Source organism: Manis javanica, chromosome 1, assembly GCF_040802235.1.
Source record: "Manis javanica isolate MJ-LG chromosome 1, MJ_LKY, whole genome shotgun sequence".
Classification (NCBI taxonomy): domain Eukaryota; kingdom Metazoa; phylum Chordata; class Mammalia; order Pholidota; family Manidae; genus Manis; species Manis javanica.
In genome coordinates this window covers 76,045,772-76,054,955 of record NC_133156.1, presented here as the reverse complement: position 1 = coordinate 76,054,955, position 9,184 = coordinate 76,045,772, and the positions used below count along the sequence as shown (strand labels likewise).

The following is a 9,184-nucleotide window of genomic DNA, read 5'->3' as shown; positions in this document are numbered from 1 at the left end:
AAATATTTATGCTGAGTGAAAGAATTCATACACAAAAAAATACACATTGTACAATTCAATTTATGTGAAATGTTCAAGTAGATTAGTGGTTGCCTAGGGCTCAGGAGGGTGGAAGAAAACATAGAGTAATTGGTAAGGGGCATGGAATTTCTCTTGGGGGCAGTGAAAACCTTCCCAAACTCATTGTGATGGTAGTCAGACAGCCCTATGACTATATGAAAATCATTGACTCATACATTTAGAGTGAGTAAATTGTATGGTATGTGCATTATATCTCAATGAAGCATAAGAAAAAAATTTTCAAGACTCCCTGACTACTAAAAATCATGGAATTACAGAGATAAAAAGTACATTAATATACTTCATTTTATAGATTATTTTTAAAAAGACATTCAGACATTACATTGTGATTAAAGATGGTGGCGTGAGAGGACAGAGGCTTCCTCCTAAAACTGGACACAATTAGAAATTTTAATTGGCACAACTAATCCTGAGAGAGCAACAGGAAAGAGGACGGCATCAGACTGCGCACACCTGGAGAAAAGAGCAGACCTCAGCGAATGGGGTAACATACCAGAGCTATAGCTCCGTGGGACCCAAGACCCTCTCCCACCCCAGCTCACGGGTGGGAGGAAGACAAATGGAGCAGGGAGGGAGTGGAAGGCTTGAGACTGCTGAATACCTAGCTCCAGAGATCTGCAATGGGAGCACAAACCTACATTTCATAGTGCTTTCATGAGACTCGCATGACTACTGGGTTGGAAAGTTAATACAGGCAGAGTTCCTGGGGAGACCGGGATTCTGGCTGCTTGTGGAAAGCAAGGATCCATATCTGGCTGCTCTGGGACAAAAACTTATACCTGTGTGACCGGCCCACTGGCTCAGGCAGTGGAGACAGGCACAGCAGCCAGGAGGCAGGGAACAGCTCTTTCCTACCCCCAAGGCATCAGTACTGCTCCTCTGCGACCCCCAACATTGCTTCAGGGGCTGAGCAGCTCCAGAATGGAGCTTCTGGACACTAGAGGGCGCCATATACAAACATGAAACGCCAAAGGAACCTTGTCAAGAGTAAAATTATTAATACAACTCCCGAGAAAGATTTAAATGATATGGACCTCATGACTCTTCCTGAAAGGGAGTTCAAAATAAAAATCATCAATGTCCTAAGGAGGTAAGGAAAGACATCCAAGACCTCAGGAATGAATTTAGGTCAGAGATCCAATCATTAAAGAATACGACGGAGGGTATTAAAAGCAGGTTGGATACGGTGGAGGAGACAATAAATGAAATAGAAACTAGAGAAGAAGAATTCAAAGAAGCTGAGGCACAGAGAGAAAAAAGGATCTCTAAAAATGAAAGAATATTGAGAGAACTGTGTGACCAATCCAAGCGGAACAATATTCGCATTATAGGGCTACCAGAAGAAGAAGAGAGAGAGAAAGGGATAGAAAGTGTCCTTGAGGAAGTAGTTGCTGAAAACTTCCCCAATCTGGGGAAGGACATAGTCTGTCAGGCCATGGAGATCCACAGATCCCCAACACAAGGAATCCAAGGAAGACAACACCAAGACACACAGTAATTAAAATGGGAAAGATCAAGGATAAGGACAGACTTTTAAAAGCACCCAGAGGCAGAAATAAGATCACATACAAAGGAAAGTCCATCAGACTAACATCAGACTTCTCAGCAGAAATGTTACAGGCCAGAAGGGAGTGGCATGATGTATTAAATGCCATGAAGCAGAAGGGCCTGGAACCAAGATTACTTTATCCAGCAAGATTATCATTTAAATTTGAAGGAGGGATTAAACAATTTCCAGATAAGCAAAAGCTGAGAGAATATACCTCCCACAAACCATCTCTGCAGTCTATTTTGGAGGGTCTGCTATAGATGGAAGTGTTCCTAGGGTTGGATAGCTGTCACCAGAGGTAGTAAAATCACGGTAGGGAGGGTAGCTGATTGTGAGGCAAATGCAAAATTAAACTGACTACCCCAAAGTAAATCAAGGGATAGACAAAAAGTACAGAATTTTATATGTAATATATAAAGAATGAAGGAGGATGAAAAAGGAGGAGAAATAGAAAAGAACCTTTAGATTGTGTTTGCAACAGCATACTAAGTGAGTTAAGTTAGACTCTTAGACAATAAGGAAAGTAATCTGGAACCTTTGGTAACCACAAATCTAAAGCCTGAAATGGCAATAAGTACATACTTATCGATAATCACCCTAAATGTAAATGGACTGAATGCACCAATCAAAAGACATAGAGTCACTGAATGGATAAAAAAACAAGACCCATCTATATGCTGCTTACAAGAGACTCACCTCAAACCCAAAGACATGCACAGACTAAAAGTTTAGGGATGGAAAAAGATATTTCATGCAAACAATAGGGAGAAGAAAGCAGGTGTTGCAGTAAGTACTAGTATCAGACAAAATAGACTTCAAAACAAAGAAAGTAACAAGAGATGAAGAAGGACATTACATAATGATAAAGGGCTCAGTCCAACAAGAGGATATAACCATTATAAATATCTTTGCACCCAACACAGGCGCACCAGCATATGTGAAACAAATACTAACAGAACTAAAGGAGGAAATAGACTGCAATGCATTCATTTTAGGAGACTTCAACACACCATTCACTCCAAAGGACAGATCCACCAGACAGAAAATAAGTAAGGACACAGAGGCACTGAACAACACACTAGAACAGATGGACCTAATAGACATCTATAGAACTCTACACCCAAAAGCAACAGGATACACATTCTTCTCAAGTGCACACGGAACATTCTCCAGAATAGACCACATACTAGGCCACAAAAAGAACCTCAGTAAATTCCAAAAGATTGAAATCCTACCAACCAACTTTTCAGACCACAAAGGTATAAAACTAGAAATAAATTATACCAAGAAAGCAAAAAGGCTCACAAACACATGGAGGCTTAACAATACGCTTCTAAATAGTCAATGGATCAATGACCAAATTAAAATGGAGATCCAGCAATATATGGAAATAAATGACAACAACATAAAGCCCCAACTTCTGTGGGACACAGCGAAAGCAGTCTTAAGAGGAAAGTATATAGCAATCCAGGCATATTTAAAGAAGGAAGAACAAACCCAAATGAATAGTCTAATGTCACAATCATAAAAATTGGAAAAAGAAGAACATATGAGGCCTAAAGTCAGCAGAAGGAAGGACATAATAAAGATCAGAGAAGAAATAAACAAAATGGAGAAGAGTAAAACAATAGAAAAAATCAATGAAACCAAGAGCTGGTTCTTTGAGAAAATAAACAAAATAGATAAGCCTCTAGCCAGACTTATTAAGAGAAAAAGAGAATCAACACACATCAACAGAATCAGAAATGAGAAAGGAAACATCACGACAGACCCAACAGAAATACAAAGAATTATTAGAGACTACTATGAAAACCTATATGCCAACAAGCTGGAAAACCTAGAAGAAATGAACAACTTCCTAGGAAAATACAACCTTCCAAGACTGACCAAGGAAGAAACACAAAAGTTAAACCAATTATGAGCAAAGAAATTGAAACGGTAATCAAAAAACTACCCAAGAACAAAACCCGGGGCCAGATGGATTTACCTCAGAATTTTATCAGACACACAGAGAAGACATAATACCCATTCTCCTTAAAGTGTTCCAAAAAATAGAAGAGGAGGGAATACTCCCAAACTCATTCTATGAAGCCAACATCACCCTAATACCAAAACCAGGCAAAGACCCCACCAAAAAAGAAAATTACAGACCAATATCCCTGATGAATGTAGATGCAAAAATACTCAATAAAATTTTAGCAAACTGAATTCAACAGTATATCAAAAGGATCATACACCATGACCAAGTGGGATTCATCCAAGGGAAGCAAGGATGGTACAACATTCGAAAATCCATCAACATCATCCACCACATCAACAAAAAGAAAGACAAAAACCACATGATCATCTCCATAGATGCTGAAAAAGCATTTGACAAAATTCAACATATATTCATGATAAAAACTCTCAGCAAAATGGGAATAGAGGGCAAGTACCTCAACATAATAAAGGCCATATACGATAAACCCACAGCCAACATCATACTGAAGAGCAAGAAGCTGAAAGCTTTTATTCTGATATCGGGAACAAGACAGGGATGCCCACTCTCCCCACTATTATTTAACATAGTACTGGAGGTCCTAGCCACGGCAATTAGACAAAACAAAGAAATATAAGGAATCCAGTTTGGTAAAGAAAAAGTTAAACTGTCACTATTTGCAGAAGACATGATATTGTACATAAAAAACCCTAAAGACTCCACTCCAAAACTACTAGAACTGATATTGGAATACAGCAAAGTTGCAGGATACAAAATTAACACACAGAAATCTGTGGCTTTCCTATACACTAACAATGAACCAATAGAAAGAGAAATCAGGAAAACAATTCCATTCAGAATTGCATCAAAAAGAACAAAATACCTAGGAATAAACCTAACCAATTAAGTGAAAGACCTATACCCTGAAAACTACAAGTCACTCTTAAGAGAAATTAAAGGGGACACTAACAAATGGAAACTCATCCCATGCTCTTGGCTAGGAAGAATTAATATTGTCAAAATGGCCATCCTTCCCAAAGCAGTATACAGATGTGATGCAATCCCTCTCAAATTACCAACAACATTCTTCAATGAACTGGAACAAATAGTTCAAAAATTCATATGGAAATACCAAAGACTCTGAATAGCCAAAGCAATCCTGAGAAAGAAGAATAAAGTGGCGGGGATCTCACTGCCCAACTTCAAGCTCTACTACAAAGCCATAGTAATCAAGACAATTTGGTACTGGCACAAGAACAGAGCCACAGACCAGTGGAACACACTAGAGACTCCAGACATTAACCCATACATATATGGTTAATTAATATTCGATAAAGGAGCCATGGACATACAATGGGGAAATGACAGTCTCTTCAACAGATGGTGATATCAAAACTGGACAGCTACATGTAAGAGAATGAAACTGGATCACTGTCTAACCCCATACACAAAAGTAAATTCAAAATGGATCAAAGACCTGAATGTAAGTCATGAAACCATAAAACTCTTAGAAAAAAACATAGGCAAAAATCTCTTGGACATAAACATGAGTGACTTCTTCATGAATATATCTCCCTGGGCAAGGAAAACAAAAGAAAAAATGAACAAGTGGGACTATATCAAGCTGAAAAGCTTCTGTACAGCAAAGGACACCATCAATAGAACAAAAAGGTACCCTACAGTATGGGAGAATATATTCGTAAATGACAGATCCTATAAAGGCTTGACATACAAAATATATTAAGAGCTCATGCACCTCAACAAACAAAAAGCAAATAATCCATTTAAAAAATGGGCAGAAGAGCTGAACAGACAGTTCTCCGAAGAAGAAATTCAGATGGCCAACAGACACACGAAAAGATGCTCCACATCGCTAGTTATCAGAGAAATGCAAATTAAAACCACAATGAGATATCACCTCACACCAGTAAGGATGGCTACCATCCAAAAGACAAACAACAACAAATGTTGGCGAGGTTGTGGAGAAAGGGGAACCCTCCTACACTGCTGGTGGGAACGTAAATTAGTTCAACCACTGTGGAAAGCAATATGGAGGTCCCTCAAAATGCTCATAATAGACTTACCATATGACCCAGGAATTCCACTTCGAGGAATTTACCCTAAGGATGCAGCACTTCAGTTTGAAAAAGACAGATGCACCCCTATGTTTATTGCAGCACTATTTACAATAGCCAAGAAATGGAAGCAACCTAAGTGTCCATCAGTAGATGAATGGATAAAGAAGATGTGGTACATATACACAATGGAATATTATTCAGCCATAAGAAGAAAACAAATCCTACCATTTGCAACAACATGGATGGAGCTAGAGGGTATTATGCTCAGTGAAATAAGCCAAGTGGAGAAAGACAAATACCAAATGATTTCACTCATCTGTGGAGTATAAAAACAATAGAAAAACTGAAGGAACAAAACAGCAGCAGAATCACAAAACCTAAGAATAGACTAACAGTCTGAGGAGAATGGGAGGGTAGGATGGGATAAGGGTGGGGAAGAAGAAAGGAGGCATTATGATTAGCATGTATAATGTGCAGGGTGGGGAAAGGGGAGGGCTTTGCAACACAGAGAAGACAAGTAGTGATTCTACGACATCTTACTATGCTGATGGACAGTGACTGTAATGGGGTTTATGGGGGGGACTTGGGGTAGGGGAGAGCCTAGTAAACATAATGTTCTTCATGTAATTGTAGATTAATGATAACAAAATAAAATAAAATAAAATACTTTTTAAAAAAAGACATTCAGAGAGTTTTACATTAGGTCACCAAACTTGAAGAGTATCTACACTTAGAATTTAGTTTTGCCATTTACTAAATGTTAGTACATATGTGACTTAATTTGTTCATTATATAAGTCAAATTATATGTTTATATCTACTGATATATATGTGCATTCTATTATCTCTAGGCTATAGACCAATGAGTCTCAGTCTCTTTTTTCCCCCACTAATTCTAACACACTGAAGAATTTGGCCAATTTCCATCAGGAACATTCCTCAATACAGGACAGTGGTAGTAAGGAGTAGGCAGCATGTCTGTGGAATGAGGGAGGGAGATAAATGTTTGATAACTTCCAGAGTAAAATATATTATTTGGAAAGTTTTCTCCCCTCAAATTCTGACAAACACACATAACAGCTGTGTTTACGCCAATCTAATGAGAATCACTATAAAGGCAATATTTAGAAGTTTCTGCACACTCTTCAAAGTGCTATTTAAATATACCTGCAAATTCTGATTAAACTGATCAGAGTTTAGACAAAATAAAGTAGATCTGGAATAGTGAACCTGATGCACATTGAGGTCCAGACTATAAGTAATGAACTTCGTCAGAGTGAGTTATAGTAACTAGGACAGGTAAATGCAAATTTGTATAAAATTGTCCTGGTAAACATAAATACAAAGACCGCAGACTAGTATATGTTCAGATCCCAAAGAGTTCCTAGAACAAAGGAGGTGCTCAATAAATAATCGCTGAATACATGAATGCAATAATAAAAAATATGATCAAGGAGAGAGAAGATGAGGGAGAAAACTAAGAATGAAAGTAAAAGGAGATGAAGAGCAAAATTTAACAATGAGGAAACCTGGAGAGACAGAAGAGACAAGAAACACTACCTCAGGACTTTCCTACATAAAGTAAAACATGGAGTTACTTTTCAGCACAGCCAAAGTGAAGAAAAAAAAGGAATCATTAGGTGAAGCAACAACAAGAAACAGATTGATAACTTGTAACTCTGTATTCACCACTTCATCAAGTCAGTACAGTTATGATAACAACATCTGATTAGGATTTACTTCACAGTTAACAAAATGCTTTCACATGCATTAGCTCATTCCCAACATTCTCTAAAGTAGATATTATATTATTTCCATTTAGCATATATGTAAACTTAGGCGTTGAGGGTTCAAATAACATGAGCAGGAACATTCAAATAAAGGTACTGGAACTTCAGCCAGTCGTGAGCCCACGCATCTAGAATGGGCGTCAGGAGTAAAGAACCACAGAGTGAGACATGCAAGAGGTACCAAACCTGTTCATGGTTCTAAAAAGTACTTATTGCCCTTAGTTGGAATGTTCTTATTTAATTAAAAATTGTTTTCTTGAAAGTCACTAGTGATCCACTAATCAGAAAAGTCAATGAATTCTCAATTTTCAGTCCACCTTTGCAATCTATAGCATTCATCACTGTGGAACATTCCTTGTTCCTTTTCGTGATCCTGTTCCCTGAAAAAACCTCTTTGCCTTTCTTTTCCTGTAATTGCTCATACATATAGGTGTTTCCTTCAATATTAGGAAGACATTTAACATATCTAGAACTTTATCATTATTACTGTTACCGTAATTCATAAGCTTCATTGCCCCATAAGAACACTGATCCTCATGCATAACATGACCAAATGGAATTTTTTATCTTTTCCAGCTTTCTTACAATACTCCCAGCTTTAGCTAACAGCGTTATCAGTCTCTCAGTTATTAAGTCAAAATATTGAGAGGAAAAATGTTGACTTCTCTCTTTTCCCCTTATCTCCTTTCCAGGCCATAGTCCAGGTTTGCTCATCAAACCTCAGCCATATTCCTCAGAAATCCATAATCACCAGGACCCTTGTCCATTTACTCCATTTTCTCTGACCAAGAAATGTCTCCATGTACCTGGTCTCCCTCTTCCCTCCCTCTTTTCCACCTATATCCTTCCTCCTGCCATCAGAGTCACTGCCCTTAAAGAGTATTCCTCTACTCAAAAGCCTTCAGAAAATCCCTCCAATTCACAGAATGAAGTCCAGATTCCTCAGCACAGCCTTCAACCTCTTCCATGATCTGATCTCAACTTACTTTTGAGTTGTCCCCTAAATATGGATTATTTCATGCTTCCAAACATACCTGAGACTCACCAATGGCTACACTTTAACTCACCTTAGGCTACCTTACCACCAACCCACACCTAGCATGTTCCCACAGTTGTCCTAATTGTCTTTCAGGGTCCTGTTTAAACATTATTCCCACTAGGAAGCTCCTTTTAGTGTCACCTTTAGCCAAAAGTAGTGCTATCTTTCTTAATAGTTACATTTTGCTTTACCTCTCTTACTCATTTTACCCATACTTACTCTATAATAGCCAACAAATACAGGCATATCCCCCACTAAATTACAATCTCCCATTTCTTTATTCTACACAGCTCTTAGCATATAAATGCTGCACAAACAATTATTTCACTGTGGTATCACCAAGTGAAAAGCATTTAAGTTAAAAAATTGAAAGCATTACAGTAACAGCGTATGACATTATCTAACAACTTATGGCAAAAAAAAAAAGTATACTTTTTACCTTCATTGCTAAATGAAATGCTTGGTGTAGAAGTTACAAGGAAGTATACATACTTAAGGTTAAATTACATTACAATTAATAATACAAACAAAAATTTGTTTCATCTATTCCATTTTTTATTACAGTACAAAAAAAAAAGATGTAGCCATCTTTGTTCTACTTGTAGGCCCTGGTGTAAGTAGAATGAGCTCTCTAAGGAGTACACGAGCTTGACCTGGTAAAGGAAGACCA

At 37.9% G+C, this 9,184-nt stretch overlaps 1 protein-coding gene across 23 annotated transcripts in view; it reads right to left on the bottom strand.

Annotated features, from left to right (window-relative positions):
• The window catches only part of MCTP1 (multiple C2 and transmembrane domain containing 1), a 514,406-nt gene that overhangs the window by 434,581 nt on the left and 70,641 nt on the right, over positions 1 to 9,184 (bottom strand). The gene's annotated exons all lie outside the window — the stretch shown is intronic.